This window comes from Akebia trifoliata, chromosome 15 (assembly GCF_017979445.1).
Source record: "Akebia trifoliata isolate Shusen 1 chromosome 15, ASM1797944v1, whole genome shotgun sequence".
NCBI classification, from domain to species: domain Eukaryota; kingdom Viridiplantae; phylum Streptophyta; class Magnoliopsida; order Ranunculales; family Lardizabalaceae; genus Akebia; species Akebia trifoliata.
In genome coordinates, this window is record NC_141389.1 from 28,256,904 (window position 1) to 28,272,591 (window position 15,688).

At 34.7% G+C, this 15,688-nt stretch overlaps 1 pseudogene; it reads right to left on the reverse strand.

Moving 5' to 3' along the window:
* Nucleotides 1-847: 847 nt before the first annotated feature.
* LOC147385052 (putative receptor-like protein kinase At3g47110 pseudogene) lies at nt 848-5,840 on the reverse strand (annotated as a pseudogene).
* Between the last annotated feature and the right edge of the window lie 9,848 nt (nt 5,841-15,688).

Consider the following 15,688-nt stretch of genomic DNA (forward strand, 5'->3'; position numbering starts at 1 on the left):
TCCAAGACATTGATGCCATTTATCTGAGCATTCATGAAGAAATGTTGTTTTATTGCCTACTGAATGTGCATTGTCTGTCCGCAACTCATAAAGACCATCAGTGCTCGATCCTTGAATCAGGATTTTCCCCGTTCGAATGTCCTTGATAGAGAAATGAGATGGATGAAATTCAAATGAGTAATTATTATCCTTAGTAAATTTGTTGACAGAAAGTAGATTTTTGGTAACCAAAGGCACATGTAAAATATTATTCATTTTGAAATGAGATGTAAGTGTAACGTTTCGGCTTTGTTAGTGTCTCTTGTTTGCATTTGCGATAATCTCTTCAGCTCGTAATAACATTTTACTTTCAGGTATGATTTCCCTTCTTCGTATCTCTACCGTATATATAAACATTTGATCATCTCACCCTACATCTCATCTCAAATTAAAAAACAAAAACACGAAACTCGAGGTAGATTTTTGAGTCTTCAATCTATGATGGAAAGAGATATTTTATCTATAATGATGGAGAAGTTAGATAACGAACTTTAACCACAAACTTATCCACGACGACATATGACTTATTCGTTTTCACAAACACATTATTTTGTCCAAAGAGAAATGAAAGAAATGTAAGGATTTAATAGTAGGCATCATAAAGAAAAGTTGGTGTAGCAATATAAGCTCTATACAACAATAGGTTTTTTTAAATTTAATACTAGATATTTTCATTAAGTAAAACCTCAAAGGAATTAAATAGATGAAAGGCCTCAATTTTCTATTTAATGGTGGGAACAACATTATGTGATTAAACAAATTAAAACTACCATACAAATATCAATAATTATGGAGATAAGATGTGCCTTCGCAAATAAAGTCGGACTCTAATTTGTCTCTCTCCCATTAATCTCGAGCCCTTGATAAGCATCCTTGATCGAACACAATTCCACGACGACATTATTCATCTCCATTCGTTCTCTTGGTGCTTCCATAGAACATTTTACTCCAATTCTGAGCACTGAAACCAAACATTCCCACATTCGCTGGTTTCGATCATTTTGATGTTCTAGATTAGTGGTGACCGCAACATTTTCATCTTCTAAGAATAGACGTGCATCCATAATCTGCATTGCTCGTTCAGGCAAAGCCACCTTTACAAAGTTATGAAGGCTTAGATCATCCTTAAACATGTCATTGGTTGGTCTCTTTGCTGTAAACATCTCTAACAAGAGTATTCCAAAACTGTACACATCTCCAAATGTAGACACCTCCACACCCATGCCATATTCTGCAAATTCATAGATCATATTATAGTATGCTTCACTAAAATGACTAAAGAAAGAAGGGAAAGACATTTTTTGATATACCTTCCTCGCAATTAAGAAATTGAATTACTTCCATTATACCCAAAATTAGACATGTAGTCCTTGACTACTTCCTTATATCAAGTCTAATAGAAAATAATAAGGCAGATTTACCAAAACATGCACAACTTTTCGTTTATTTACCAAAAAGGTAAAAACAGTAAAATGTATTTTTTATACCGAAAATACCCTTTTTATTTTTTTGACTGAAATTACAAAAATAAAATTGATTTCAGTAAAAAAAAATTGTAAATACATATGATTGTTGGATTACCGAAAGAAAGTGAATCTTTTGAGTTGGATTTTCCATTTTTTAAGGTTAAAATTATAAATACATATGTAAAACAAAAAAGGGTATTTTCAGTAAAAAAATATATATATTTTACTGTTTTTACTGTTTTGGTAAAAAAACTTAATTCCAAAAATGGTAAAATTACCGTTTTTGGAAATATTTTGAATAGCGTACCGTTTTGGTAAATAATTTCAAAAACTCTACCATTTTGGTAAATTATTCAAATAATAAACTACCCCTTACATGGTTGAAATTAAAATTTAGAAAGCAAGGTGCATGGTTATTTTAGTGAGATAGATTTTTGGTAAAAATTATAAGGAAAATCCTGAACTGACATGGTTTCACACATTGCTGATGTGGATGTGTGTATAGAACCATAGATGATTTTCTTCGAGATACGAATGAGAAGCATCAATGGTTCTGTGCATACAATGTGTGAATCGATGTCTATTTTAATATCAGTCCAACATGACTCAAATTATAATGACTAAGGGACTCAAGTAAATTTCTCCAAATCAATGAGAGAGGCAAGTTGAAAGCCCCAAAAAACACCATGGAGATTTGGAGACGGACCATTTCTTCTTATTTATTTATTGAATGGTAATCTAGAGGTGGTCCACAAGATCTTCTTTTAATTATTTTTTTCTTATTTTGTCCTTTTTATCACCAATTTTGCAGGGAATTTACTAAATTATCCCACCAAAAATATAATTAAATATTCCCATTTTTTCCATTTTATTTGTCGCCTAATATCCTTTTCTTTCTCATGGTTCTCTCCAAGGAAAAAAAAAAGGCCGGGGGGGGGAGGGGAAATTAGTTCATGCACCTTGCATAGCATACCAAGGGATTTCTTTCTAAATCCCCCCAATTTTGTTTTTTTTATTTTTTTTGTTTTTTTGTTTTTTTATTTTTATTTTTTATTGTAACTTGATCATCCATTTAGTCATTTTTTTTTCTTTATTCATGCACTCCCCTCCACACCCACACCCACCCTCCCACCCATCAATTGGTGAGATCGATTGATGGTTCAAATTGTCTTGATCTACAACTCAAATTATTGAGATCAACCTTTATTCCGATCCTCAACATAAAATATTGTAAATCACCCTATCCCGATGTTCCAACTTGGACTCTCAAGATAAATATTCAAAATTTAAAGATTGACCTTGTTACAACCGTTGATCTCAATGTTTCATAATCAATCATCGAGATCAAAGATTAAAACCGTCAAGCTTGATGATTTGAGTCCTCATGTTTTACCCGGGCATGGGGCATTAAGAAAGAAAGATTTTTCCAGTAATAGGGTGGTTAAGATACTTCCGCAAAACTCAAGGTGCATTTAGAAAGATGTCCCTACGTAATTTTGCGAAAGTATCTTGTAGCATCTATTTGAAGGGCTTACCATCCTGTTTATGCAACTTAAATAGATTATAATAGCATATATTAAATCTAGATGTTCTATAACAATTGATTAAGGGGAAAACAGTAACAAAAATACAATTGAAATTCATACCTGGAGGAATGTACCCAACAGAGCCTTTAATAGCAATTGAGTTTGTCTGACTTTGTATAAAACAATCAGATGAGATAGAAAGAACCTTTGCTAAGCCAAAATCACTGACATGGGCGATCATATCGAAATCTAGAAGAACATTGCTTGGTTTCAGATCAAGGTGAACGATTGTTGTCGGACAACGATGGTGAAGATAATCTAATGCTAAAGCAACATCAATGGCTATATTTAGCCTTTGAATGAAGCTTAAATTCCTCATATCATGCTCTTGGCCATCAACACTTGGATGCAACCAGCTTTCTAGACTTCCATTAGGCATAAACTCAAGCACAAGAGCTTTAAAGTCATTACCTTGAAAATCCACACTTGAGCAAGAACTCAAGGTCTTAAGGAGATTTCGATGTCTGATGTTTCTCAAGGCTTTGCACTCAGACATGAAACTCTTCGAAGCTCCTCGTTGTTGAAGGTTGAGTACCTTGATCGCAACCACTGTTTCATACTGATGAAGAACTCCTTTATACACAGAACCATAACTTCCACTACCAATCAGATTCGCTGCAGAGAAACCATCGGTGGCCTTGACAATCTCTCCATAAGAAACCCTAACATGTTGATCCACAATTGAAAATGTGGATGATAGTTTCTTTCTTGATTTTCTCCTCGCATGAAGAATAAGAATGCATGACATGATCGAAATCAAGCTTATAACCACACCAACTACTAAGAAAATTTCTTTGAAAGAATGAGAATTTCGGTGTTTCTTAGACTGTTGGATAGGGCAAACTGGTAACTGCAATTCGGAAATTCCACCACAAAGATTATTGTTCCCAAATATTGAAATCGCACTTGCATTTTTGAAGACACCTTTTGATGGTACCTCACCCTCAAGATTGTTTAGAGACAAATTCAAACTAAGCAAACCGGACAAATTCTCTAACTCTCTTGGAATTTTTCCAGATAAGTTATTGCGTGAAAGATCTAAATCTTGAACACCTCTCAAAGAAGCAAAAGATGAAGGAATATTTCCATGAAAGAAGTTTCCTTCCATATAAAGTTGTTCAAGTGACGAACAATCACCAAGTGAAGTAGGGATTTCACCAGATAATTTATTTTCGGAGACGTAAAATTCACCAAGATTTTTCAAGCTACCAACTTCCGTTGGTATGGATCCGATCAAAGAGTTAAGGGATAAGTCGAGGGTTATTAGAAAGGAGGGAAGTTTGGGTATAGAACCGTTAAGGTTGTTTTGAAATAGATTTAAGAATTGTAATTTTCGACAATTCTCAAGACTCCAAGGAAGGTTTCCTGTCAAGTTGTTCTTATTTAAAAGGAGTATGTACAGTAGGGTGAGATTTCCTATGGAGGATGGGATCTGTCCAGACAGTCCGTTTCGTCCTAACTGTAATGCTTGTAGCTTCTGAAGCTTCCCAACACTGTTGGGGATACTACTAGTGAAAAAGTTGGTACCTAGACCCAATCTAGCTAAATTTACAAGGTTCCCAATCCCTAGAGGAATGCTTCCAACTATTTGATTTGCTCCTAGTAAAAGGGTTTGGAGTTTTATGGAGAGATTGGCTATAGAGTTAGGTAACGTACCTCCAAAATTATTATAACTTAAAGCCAACACTTTTAGATTGCTGCAATTAGTTAAGGAAGTGAAGAAATTTAAATCATCAACTTTCCCACGTCCAAGACTATTGGAGCCCAAGTTTAGCAAACTTAGATGACGTAGGCCTCCGAAAATAATAGGGACTGATCCAATAAAATTGTTTCTAGCCATATCAAGAGTTCGAAGTTGTGAACCATTAGACAATGAAGGGGGTATCGGTCCTATAAGTTGGTTTTCAGTGATAGAAAGTTCTTGGAGGTTAGGAAGACCAACGCTGATGTCGGGTGGAAGACTACCCAACAATTGGTTAGATCCCATATATATTTGCATGAGTGATGAGATATTAAAAAGCCATGGAGGGACCATACCAGATAGTTGATTCCCATTAATTTTGAATAGAATTAAACTTGTAAGCCGACTTAGAGAATCTGGAATGCTTCCCCCGAGGCTATTCTCCCCTAGATAGACTTGTTCAAGAGAGGAAATGTTCCCCAAAGAAGGTGGAATACCTCCAGTTAGATTGTTTTCGGAAATGGCAAGTGCAAGAAGCTTAGATAAGGAGCCAAAATGGACTGGAATTTCGCCCAAGAAATTATTCCTTCTTAGACTGATGACTTCGAGGTTCGAGCAATTGGACAGACTAGTCGGAATCTTGCCTTCTAAAGAATTGTTTGTCAAATTGAGAACCTTAAGTCGAAATAAATGACCGATTTCTTGTGGGATTTCACCTTGGAAGGCGTTGTCTTGGAGGTAGATGGACCTTAGGAAGGATAGATTTCCAATGTAAGGTGAAATAGAACCCACCAAGTTGTGGGATTGTAGGTTCAAGTTCACCACTCTTCGATGTCGACGACCACATGTAACACCTGGCCAGTCACAGAAATGGAGTGAATCATTCCATGAGCTCATGACCCATAGTGGATCTTGAGTTATCTGGCTCTTGAAGGCAAGCAAAGCGAATCGATCGGTTTCGTTTGTGGCAGCTTGTACTGCACAAGAGCTCATCATGATGCACCATAGAAGGATGAATATTAATGGAAAAACCTTCATCATCATCATCCATGACAATGGAAGTTCCATTTTGTTGGAGAATATGTGTTGTGTGGCCACGAAACTGCATGCACTTATATGATCATATTTGAAGAGAATGTTGCGTAATTGGCGCAATGTGAAAGGGTGGAAACAAAAAAGGCAAGTCTTTGCCCAGTCTATAATTCAGGTCTGTATCTTTGCCCAGTCTATAATTCAGGTCTGTATCTTTGCCCAGTCTATAATCCAGGGTCGAAGTGAGTGAGTGAGTCGTCCAATGTAACGAGGGAATTTTATAAATTGGACCTGTAGACAGCGTACTGGGTCTGTATCTTAGCCCAGTCAATAAGCCAGGTCTTGTCCAAGCCAACTGGTATGGATAATAAATGTTAATCATACATCATATTGATTAGTCCTTTCTTTTGATAATCTTGATGGAGTTTTCCGTTAATCCGCTTTTTTTTTTTAGGTAAAATAATTAAAAAGTTTACCACAAAAAAACACTTAAAAAAGAATACAATTAGGGTGTGTAGGGAAAATAGTTGCCTGGCAAATTCTTTTTTACTGTTTGAGCATATCTTGAAAAATCACATATAAAATCTCTTTTTCTCTTTCATTTAAATTGGGTGGTATAGATTTTATATATATATATATATATATATATATAGAAATTCTAACCTTACTATGGTAAGATTTCAAATCTTACAAGGGTCGTTGAGCTAACCTTGTGGCATCCATGATCCGATGCTACAAGACATAGAAGACAATATTCTATGAACTTTAAAAAATTTAAATTTATTTTTCACTGTTAAATTTTAAATTTAAATTTATGAATTCGGTGGTCATCCATTTTCAAAATCTTGGATCAAGTCCAAAAAAGAGGATGATTTTTTTTTTTATCTGAGTTTTTTTAATAAATCTAGAGGTTATAGTGTTAGATTGTCCGCCATTTTGATACTCCATTTGAGCTCAAAGACTTACTAAGTTAGTAAGGGAAGTGTTTCTTTTCTTTTAATTTATTTGGAAGATGGCATGAGACTATCATGAAAGGGGCAAGTATAAAAAAGGTTTACTTATAATTTAAAATATTGTATAAAGGAATTTTTTTTTTTTTTTTAAGTTTTGAAAACTAACCTCCTTGTTTATGAGGTCGGTTGTTGCAATTTTATGATTTTTGACCAAAATGACTTTGTTTGTATGAATTTTAAATAGAAAAAAAGGGAATTTGTGAGATATGAATTCATTGCTTTGTGATAAATCATTTTCTTAAGGGGGAAGGGTGAGAAAAGATTTGCGGCCTCAAGCGACACATCTCTTGCACGTGAAAAATGATTTTTCTTGCCTTTTCTATTTGTTTTGCACTCAAACACAATCAAATATCAGTTTTCCACGGCAAACTAATTTCCTTAGAGTTTGTCGTGCAATCAAACATGCCATTAATTAAACAAAAAATTTGTTAAGGCATAAACAATCTACATTTGACTTGCTGGCTCAATTAATTAAAAAAAAAATTATTTGATAAAATGCCTCAAGAAAAGGAATATTCGAAAACATAGTTAAAGAATACTCTACATATACTATAAGAATAATCTATTAAGAATACTTTACATACATATACTATGTGAATAATCCGTTACTTCCTTAAAAAAGAATGGATAATGTAAACTTGTGTCCTAAGCTCACATATTAAGATGCATTAAATACACATCCAAAATTTATTTTACTACCGGAAATGCTCTAAAAAAATTTCGTATAAAAAATACCCCAAATGCTTATGTCCCAGGTGTTTTAAATGTGTGGACATGGGATTTTCATTATTTTTGAAACATCCCTCCACTTTGGGGTGTTTTGGAGTCGCCACCATTCATTTTTGGATATGGGTGTGAATGGTCACCTGAAGTCGTATTTTTGAAAAAAAACATGTCATTTTGACATTTTTTAATGACTCTTGTAGGATAAAGTATATGGTCTAACCTTTGATTCAAGGTAAGGGGGTCCATTTATGGAGTAGGGAAGGTGTTAGGCACCCTACTCCATCCACGTAATGTGGTAACCTCGGATTCGATTTTTTTTAAATAAAGAAAAAAATAAAATCGAAAAAATAATAATAATAATAATAATTCGACGTGTGCCCTCAAGTGTGAGGGACTTTCGATATCGGTTCAGATTATTGAGGGCACCCTTATGAAGAAGGGGCTATTTGGTGATTTAAATCATCGTGGTGTGTGTGTGCAAATGTGTGGAGAAAGAGGTGAGTAGAGGAGGAAAGTTAGAGGGGGTGTCCTTTGTTCAAACCCACCTTGATCCAATCTTGATCTTCTTTGATGTTCAAAGATGTCTCCTTGATGTCTTCTTTTTCTTTTCTTGATTTGTTTAAAAGAAGGTTGAGAGTTAAGAGTTGGGTGTTGAGAGTAGAGAGTTGAGGGTTGAGAGTAGTAAGGTAAGGTATCTTTTTAGAGGATTTTTGTCAAATTTTCATTAGTTGTTGTAAGGGGAGAATGGATGGATTTTTATAAAAGTTGGGGAGTTATTTTAGGGGTAAAGTTGGGTGAAATGAAGAAAAATGATAGAATGATTATAAGTTTGAGAAAGAAGTAGGTGTAATTTAGAGAAAGTTGGAGGGTATTTAGAGAAGGAGGGTTAAATGGGTGAGTTTTGACCCAAATGGTTTAGATCCAACCCAACCCATTTGGGTTGAGTGTTTGGTGAGGTGAGTTTAAGATGATGGTTGTGATTAAATGATATTTGATTTAAGAGAATGGAGAATTTAAGGAGGTGGTTGATGATATTTTGGGAGGGTGAGGAAAATGATGACATGTGTAAAAGTGGGTGAAAATGAAAGGTTGAGATGAGTTGATAGGAAAGGATGAGTGTTTGATTTGAGAGGATAGGTGTAGGTTTAGGTTGTAGAGATGGGTTTTGTAGGAAATGATGGGGGTAGATTAGGGGGAGGTGTAAGTCATAAGTGTTTGATTTGAAAGAATTGATAGGATAGGTTAGGGGAGAAGTGTAGGTTGGGAGTGTGGGTAGATGATATTTAGAGAGAAGTTAATGGAAAATTTAATTATTTAGAGAAAGGTAATGGGAGTTGGTAGTTGGATGAGAGAGGTAAGATGGGGTGATGACATGTGTCACACCTTGATGATTATGGTGATTGGTTGTGATGTTGGATCGGGTTGAGTTGGGTTTGGGTTGAATGATTTGGACTTGGGTAGAGTGTTTAGTTGGACTTAGGTTGTTGGTTGAATAGGAATGGATTTGGGTTGAGTTGAATAGACTTGGATAATGGGTTTGGGCTTATGTTGGATTGGGTTGAGTTGGATTTAGAAGGATGGTAAGGGATTTGGTCCGTGGGCCACGTGAGAGGCCTTGGGCCGTTTATTGAAAATAGAATGACAAAATACGTTGTATTTTTGTACGTTTTGGCCTCGGAGCCCATTCCAATTTTTGTGATTTTTAGGGCATTTTGCATCGAGAGCCCGATCAAATTTGGGTGTCTACAAAATGCATTGAATCATTATGCCTCTTTAAAATTTTGGAGAACCCTCGATTATGAAATGTTATTTATTTTATTTATTTCACGTCCCTATTTATTAGTTAATATTTGGAATACCTCCTTAGAGATACCACAGGTAATCCAAAGGAGAGGATTCTACCAAAATTTTGAAGTCGGTTGGTTCTTCAAAGATTTTTGGTATTTTGATATTTTGGGGGGGTGTGTGAACTTTTCTCACCTCAAATAAGGTATGTGAAATAAGTAATGTATGGTCAAGATAAGTGTAAAAATAAGTATTTTCAAGAGATCAATATAAACATCTAAAATATTTATTGTTCTAAGGAGTCCTTCCAAGTATCTTCTTATCACATTCATATGTTTGATTCTCCTCCTCAAATCTATTTGAGACTAGTATTTTTATATTTTTCTTAAAATACTATGACAAAGCCAATAGTTAGCATAATTTCAAAACTCGTCCTAAACCAAGATGTATCGTTCAAGTTGTCTTAGTATCAGGCATGAACGAGACGGACGAGTAAGTCAGTTTTTCAAATGAGATTTAATACCCCACGTGCATTTTTTTAATTTTTAGACAAGAAATCTCAAACATATCGAAAAACTCATCCAAGATAACTCGAAATTTAGCATGGACGAGACGAGATGTAAAACCGATTTTTAAAACCATGATAGTTAGATAATTCAATCATTGTTTATTGCCCGGGAATAATGATCAAAAATTCATTTATTCTTCATAAATTAACTTCATAGTGTTGATTCACAATTTACCCACTTATGAGTTATTACAGATATTATTTTAGAAATAGTGACAGTTTAATTGGCAAACTTGTTCACTACCCTCCTAATAACTGGCTTGACCAATCAAAAAGGAAAATAAAAATATGTCACTATGAATAAATAGGTTAAACCCCCCAGGCTGGCAAAAATATAATATGAAGTAATTTCACATAGTGAGTCGTAAGTAAGATAGCAAGTCGTCATCTCCAGCGAAAGAGACAAAATAATGCCCCCTCAATGCCAGCAAAGCCACTTGGCGATACATTAAAGCTCCACGTTTCCTTGATAAAGAGAAAATGAGTGATTTAAGCATATCCTTCCACTTTTGTGTACATAACACACCCCTTGTGTTTTCAAACTGTTGATATGCCCCCCTTGACCTAGTTGTGTAACAGAGACCAGCATAAGATGACTTAAATGCCATTGTGTTCAATATTATATAAGAAAACTCCTTTGATTTTTCTATCAAAATTCTATCTTGGTAATTCCGTGAAAGTTTTATGTAGTTCTTATTAAGGTAAAATGTGAAAATCCCGATTAAGGTCATGGAGCCAAATGAAGAGGAGAGACACGAACAAATTAGAAGGGATCTCACTCGTATCTCGATGAGAAGCCTCTACGGTGCAGTACACTTATCCACGTCATCAATGTGTGAAACGATGTCAATTCTATGTTACTTTGGCATTTTCCAAGAAATAATTGCAAGCCCGAATACGAAGGTGCATTTTCCACCTAACTAATGAGCAACAACTCCGCGTTTTACTTTTATTAACGGTTCAGATTCAATCCCCAAAGTTCTATCGACATTTATTCCCGTAGCAGACGTGGGAACCACTACTTGCCTAAGTCAACTCTAGCTTGTAATCCCACTCTGCCACGTGTCCACCTACTATAAATGGTCTCTATATAAGACGGGGGTCTCTGTTTCTATTCACATCCGATAATCAAGAAAGAGAGAGAGATGGGTGTAGCGTTTCGGCTTTGTTGGTGTCTCTTGTTTGCATTTGCGATAATCTCTTCAGCTCGTAACAGCATTTCACTTTCAGGTATGATTTCCTTATCTTTGTATCTCTACCGTAGATATAAACGTTTGATCATCTCACCCTATATCTCATCTCAGATTAAAAAACAAAAACACAAAACTCGAGGTAGAGTTTTGAGTTTTCAATCTGTGATGTAAAGAGATATTCTATCTGCAATGATGGAGAAGATAGATAACGAACTTTAACCAAGAAGTTGCCCTGGTTAGGGTGAACTGTTTCGTGCTAAAATACGCCGTGGGTTCTACTACAAGTGTAATTTAAGGGTATTTGCATTGTGGACCGTACACGTGGTGTAATCTACGGTGATGTGCTAATACCGCGTGATGCGCGTTGATTTTGTATTTCGAACCCTATGGGACTGCACATCTACAGCTGGATCTCTGTAACGTAGCAAATATGGTAGTAAATTATACAACGAGATTCGTGCGTATCTTATTAAATCTAAATCGTTAGATGCTCCTCGAGATTTCTTATGTCTTGGATACATGGAGAAATTCTTCTTCTCTTTCACGGACTTCTTGCCCTTAATATCCTCCACGTTTTGCTGAATATTTAATATAAGCCACTATTATCTTTTTAAATTGTTGACAGACGTTCCTTGACTTCAGTCTACACTGAAAGTCTATTAAAATGACTTAAAATGCCCTCGTCTTCAATCTCTATCCAAAACCCTTTTAATTTTCTTCCAAAAATAATTTCTAATCTTCAAAACTCTTGAACCTTTGAGATAAATTATTTTTAGAATAATGCTGAAGTGACCTCAAGATTGTACCTCATATCACACATTCTTGATGAAAAGCATCTATGGTTCCAATATACTTTCACGTCAAAATGTGTGGTATGAGGTATAATCTTGAAGTCACTCGAGCACAACTCTTATTTTTAAATTATCCAACCTCATCTTCCATCCATCACTCCAACCCTTTATCCAAAATTCTTTATTTTTCTATAGGAAAAATCCACCAATTACTTTCTGTGAATCTTATCTTGTTCTTGATGTTTGAATGTTAAAACAGATAGAAACTTAAGATTGAAGATGAGAGAAAAGAAATTGATCGTGTTATTAATAATGAATGTTAATCACCACTTGTGATCGTCTATATAAAATGTAATAAACATGCATCTATTATGATAATATTATTTTTTCCTTACTTTTTATTTTATTTTTTAGATTTTAAATTCTCAACTTATAGAAGTAATAATAGAAAAAATTTAAAATTTGAAATGTAATTTTGTTATTTTAAGATGACTGTGATTATTACATGTAAGTGACCTATTTTGAAGCAGATGTAGTTATGTTGTCCTTCTGTTTTAGCCTATTAAGTAGGGCTGCAACTCCGGCGGGTTGGGGATCAACTCACGCCGAACCCACACTTGATAGACAGTAGAAGCTAATTATGTGGTTCGATTCCCGTTACCCATCTCATCATATTAATTATGATACATGCATCATTAATGTGAATACGCATCTTTATTCTTAAATTATTTCACCTACGATCTGATTTTTCTTTCCGAACATTCCAAACAGGATATATACACCTACCCATTCCATGCCTAACCTAATCTCGGACACGAAATGCATGACCCAAGCTCATTTAGTAATGATAATGACTTATATAAAGATAAGTAGTATGTAACAAAATATAAAATTTACAATTATTTATCTTAAAAATATATTTCAAAGTTTGCATACATGAAATTATAAATAAACATAAAGAAAAGGACGAAGATGGTTAAATAAAGTTTGCAACGTGAATTGTCAACCACAAAGAAAAATAGATATTTAAAAAAAAAATTAAATTAAATTATACTCATATTAAGTTTTGGTTCGGGCAAATTGGACGACCCAATTGATTAGGTAAAAAGACCCGAGCTCAAACCCAAGCTAACTGTGCCCAAACCTAATCTAAGATCGGATTCGGGTTTGACCTGTCCAAGTTGCAGTCCTACTTTTAAGTCGTTCTTTCCCCCAATTGTTCTTGATAAGGTTTGAATCTGAAACGTGATGTTTACTTTTATACCAAATGATGTGAACCAAGCCAATACAATCAAAGGACGTAAGTGTTAGTGGTATGGAAAGCTCTTGGGATCATAACATAATATTAAGTCTCTATTCCCAATTACTGGGATCAACGAAAATCTTCCAGAATGAACTTTTTTATCCAAATTTATCCAAATTAACATTGAACTTTTTTTACTACTTGAAATTATTTTTGTTGTAATTTCTTTCTTTATTTTCCAACTTTTTGTACAGGCAACGAATTGGTCGTACAAGGGAGGTCTCTAAAAGCAATGATAGATGATTATAGTGACCCTTCAGCGAATCATGGACACGACCCAAAGAATAGAGTGGGTCGTAGTGGTGGTCGAAAAAATCAAGAAATTCCATGATTCAACCCTCATTTCCTCCTTTTGATTCTACTATGTTTGTACTATAATATATAAGATTTAAACTAAATCTATCTATGTGGTTTAAGTTGGTTTCCCAAGACCTAATAAAGACAGAAGCAAGAGTTCTCGTTTTTAGCTTGTAGTAGAGAAGTATCTAGCCCATATAATCTATGTTCTATGTGGTAGCACTTGTTTTGTTGATCTAGGGCGGTGTTTCAAAAATTAGACTGGCATTTTTCCTATTGGGTTCAACTGGATTTGTTAATAGAATCTGTTTGGTTGGTTAACTACCGGTTTTTCTCATAATCACCAAATTCTTTGACTCATTTAAAAGAGCATATTTAAATCATGATTTTTTTCCTTCAAAAATTTAATCACAATTTAACATGCCTTTCTTTTTTTTTCTTTTTTTTTTATATATATAGTAAGAAACGACTTTTACAAAATTCGCAATTGACTCATGAGCTTTGCGATCACTTGTTGTGGATGCATGAATGATAAGAACACCGTACAATAGGAATAATTATATACACCAACCCTAGCTTGATTTTTTCTCAATTTTATCGGATTTTTCCCTTACCAATTCAATCGTAAACTCTGATTGGTGCCTGAGGGTTTTGTGGCATATATTTTTTTATGAAATTAAGTGATCGTTTAGGGAAAAAATATATATCTATGTAATGCTTGTCCTCAATACAAAATTAGATTTTGTAATGCTAGCATATGTTAAGTTTTGATATATTCTAGCCATACCAAGATGTTGAAGTTGTGAAGCATTAGATAATGAAGGGGTATCGGTCATGTAAGGTTGTTTTTACAAATAGAAAGAACTTGATGGTTAGGAAGACCAACGCTGATGTTGGGTGGAAGACTACCCAACAACTGGTTATATACCATATATATTTTCGCGAGTGAAGAGATATTAAAAAGCTATGAAGGGACCATACCAGATAGTTGATTCACATCAACGTCGAAAACTCTTAAACTTTTAAGGTCACATAGAGAATCTGGTATACTTCCCTTGAGGCTATTACCCCTAGAGAGAGTGTTTCAAAAGAGGAAAGGTTCCGCAAAGAAGGAGGACTACCTCCGGTTTGATTGTTTGAGAAAAATCTAAGAAAAACAAGCTTCGATAAGGAGCCAAGATGGAATGGAATTTTGCTGATAAGATTGTTGAAGGGGAGACTGATGCTTCTGAAGTCCAAGCATTTGTTCATACTAGTTGGAATTGTTGAAGTATGACTCAAAAAATCAATTAGGCCCGATCCAAGTGTATGTATTATTAGGTCGGTCCAAGGTAATTTGGATTGGGCTTGAACTTATGTAAGTGGCCCACTTATGTGGTGCTTCTAGGAAGGATTTTGTTCTTTTGTAGAAGTCTAACTTCAATAAATCTTTTCTAGATAAGAGATTAAAGAAAGAAAGAAATCCAAGAGAGAAGAGGTTGAGAGGTTTTGGAAGATTGAGATATAGAAAAAGACGAATCTAAGTGATAAAAGGAGTCCTTATATAGATTTACCCCGTTTTATTCATAGTGAAATCAAACTCCAACGCTCATATCTTCGTGGACGTAGTCTTCAGGTGAACTGCATAAAATCTCGTGTTGTAGGTATTGTATTCTTATTCTTATTCTTATTCTTTTCTTTGTGTGATTGTTTATTTTCTTTTTAATTGCTACTATTAGTTAGGTTACCCTTTATTACCATTATCAAACAAGATCTTGGAAGATGTAGCATATAAGGTATTTGGTTAAGTATCCAATAGTTGTTTGACCAAAATACTAAGTGAGTTTCACTAGGGTGTTCACATACATAATAGGAACCTCCTATGAGAGAATTATTTGTAAGTTTGAGAATTTGAAGTCAAAATAAATGACCGATTCTTATGGGATTTCATGTTAGAAGGCATTTTCTTGAAAGTAGATGAACCTTATGATGGTTAGATTTCCAATACAAGGAGATATAAAACCCACCAAGTTGTTGGATTGTAGGTTCAAGCTCACCACTCTTCGATTTCGATATCCACATGTAACACCTGACCAGTCATAGAAATGGAGAGAAAAGTTCCACGAGCTCATGAATTGTAGTAGATCCCGAGTTATCTGACTCTTGAAGACAAGCAAAGCAAGTCGATCGCTTTCGTTTGTACAAGAGCTCATGATAATACACCATAGA